The sequence below is a fragment of the Lycium ferocissimum genome, chromosome 2 (assembly GCF_029784015.1).
Source record: "Lycium ferocissimum isolate CSIRO_LF1 chromosome 2, AGI_CSIRO_Lferr_CH_V1, whole genome shotgun sequence".
NCBI classification, from domain to species: domain Eukaryota; kingdom Viridiplantae; phylum Streptophyta; class Magnoliopsida; order Solanales; family Solanaceae; genus Lycium; species Lycium ferocissimum.
In genome coordinates, this window is record NC_081343.1 from 21,946,810 (window position 1) to 21,949,542 (window position 2,733).

Here is a 2,733-nt window from a genome sequence, read left to right on the forward strand (position 1 = left end):
TATTTATTTTGAAACCACATCTATATTAACATAGTGGTAGAAAGAGTACCATGCTGCGTCTAGACTTCAAACAGTTTGTTTTAACCATGTTAATAGTTCTACATTATTGGTTAATAGAGAATCAAAATCGATTTACCAATAAATCGCGAAATGCTATGGTTCTTACATATAATTTCTGAATTTATACAGAAGTAATTCGCGAGATCATGCACCTCTCTTTCCTACTTATAACGGAAAAGGGTACAGCTGGTTGGTCCAGCCTATTCTTGAAATCCTTTTGTAGCACTTCGCCCCTCTTTTTATTTATTCTTTTATTTTTTCTGAAATTGAGTCAAAAAATAAAAAATATTCGAGTTAGTTATAAATTATGAACTAATGAACTAGCCCTTTTATTGGTTATTGGAACACTAACACTTACTAAAAAGAGTTTCCCTTGGTCTATGAACGGGAGGGTGAAAGCGAGTACTGGCAATTTTTATCTTTTTAAAAAAATAGGTATTTCTTTTTCCAACCCCCAATTTTTCCCCCTTTAAACAAAATTTCAAAAACTTTACATTTTTATTTTGAATTTTGCAAATTGTTTTTTTTCTTTTTAACCTTTTATTTATAGTCTGTCCATTATTTAAAAAGGGATTTGTTTTTTTCAATTTAAACTTTTTAAAATGAATCCATGGGGAAAAAATTATTTGAAAACTTTTTACCCAAAATTTAAAAAAAGGGGGAAAAATTTTAACAGGGAATAGAATAGGGGTTTAAAATAAATCGATTTAAAAATGCAAAAAATTGATATTTTTAAAATAAAAAAAATCTAAAATCTTTTTCCCAAAAAATTTTTTAAAACCTTTCCCCTAATGAATAAAACTGATTTTTCCTTCAAAAATTTTTAAAACAATTAAAAATTTTTTTCAAAAAAACGTTTAAAAGAAATAAAAAAACAATCAAAAAAAACAAAGGGCGTACTTTTTATTGATTTTTTAAATTCCCCAAAAATTAAAATTTTAAAAATGTTTTTTTTATTCATTTTTTTTAAATTTTTAAAAAATTAAATTCGAATTTGTCAATAAAAATGATACTTATTTTATGGGGAAATCCTTAAAATTTTTCCTTTGTTTAGAAAAAGAAAAAAAAGTTTAAAGAATTTACAAAATTTTTGGGTTTTTAAAAAAGTGGAGGGGGGAATACAAAATTTAAAAAAAACCAAAATTGATTATTTCTTTTATATTTAATCTAAGAAGATTTCAAAAATTTGCAAATAAAAGGTAATGTAATAGTATTAAATGTTAATTTTAAATAACTAAAGAATATTTTCACTCGATTTTTCTTGCCCCCTTTACTGAATTTAAGTTAAACCCCCCATTTAACCAACAGTTTAAAGAAAGAAAGGGAAAAAAAAGCAATAGGAACCAGATCAGTGATAATAATTACAAAAAGAATTAATAATATACCCAAAGAAATTCTTAATTATTCCTGTTACGTTGAAGTAAACTAATTGTTGAAATAATTTAAGATTTTAATTCGAACTTCATAATCTTTTATTTTAGCCCATTTTGAAACCTTAACCCCTCTTTTGCTTGTTGAATTGTTTTTAATAATTTTCCGGATATCAATTCCGTACAGGGAAAATTCATTTAGAACCCTTGGTTTGTAAAAAACTTTATTTATTTCTATTAACCGCTACAAATCCTTTGTTTTCTTCAAACTAAACAAATTTTTTAGAAAAATTTTCAAATTTTTTGCCTTTATCTTAAGGTTTTAAATTTATTCAGCCCATACCCCTTCTTTTCTTGACAAAAACTAAAACTTTTGTAAATTCTTTACCTTCCCTTTTTTTATCTTCCCTTAAAAAAGGACCTTATTTGGAATTTCCAAAGAAAATAAGAAATTCATAGTTTAAATTTTTCTAATCAAAAATTTTAATTTTTAATAATTTAAAAAAAAATAAAAAAACAAAAAATTTAATTTTTTATTTTATGGCATCTGAAATCAATGAAAAGAAACATTCCTTTTGTTACCTTTTTTTTTAATTTTTTTTAAGTTAAACCATAAATTAAATTAAAAAAATCTAATTAATGTTTAAATTTAAATTTTTTGGGAAAAAGGGGAATTAAAATGTTTATTTAAAAATATTTTTAAAAGAGTTTTTGGAAAAGATGATTTTTTCCCTTACTCTTTAATTCAGAAATTTTGTATACCTAGTCGGATTTATATAATTGATTTTGATTCCTATTCCAAATTTAAATTAACATTTTAAAACCCCCCCATTAAATCTTTTAAAAGCTTTCTGCTTAACTATTAATATTTCAAGATCTATTTTACCCATATAAGGCCCCAAGTTGAAAAAAGATTGAACCATTTAAAAAATAAGGGATTTTGACATATTGGGAACCATAAGACTGAAAAAAAAAAAACAACTTGCTGAAATTTTTAAATGAAAATAGAAAATTTTCAATAATTTTGTCTTAAAGGGGAAAAATTTTTGGGATATAGCAAGAGATACTCAATTTCCTTATTTTAAATAATACCCGTAGAAATAATGATGGTAAAACAAATAAAATTTTAAATTCGGGTGGAAAAGTAATTATTTCAATAAAGATTTGAAATTAGAAACAAATTAAACTATTAAATTAAAGAACCAAGGGCTTTTTCTCAAAGTTTCTCCTTCAAAATAGGGAAAACGAAAACAATTTTGGTAATGTCCCCAAAATCAAAAATAATTTAAATTCAACCCTTTAA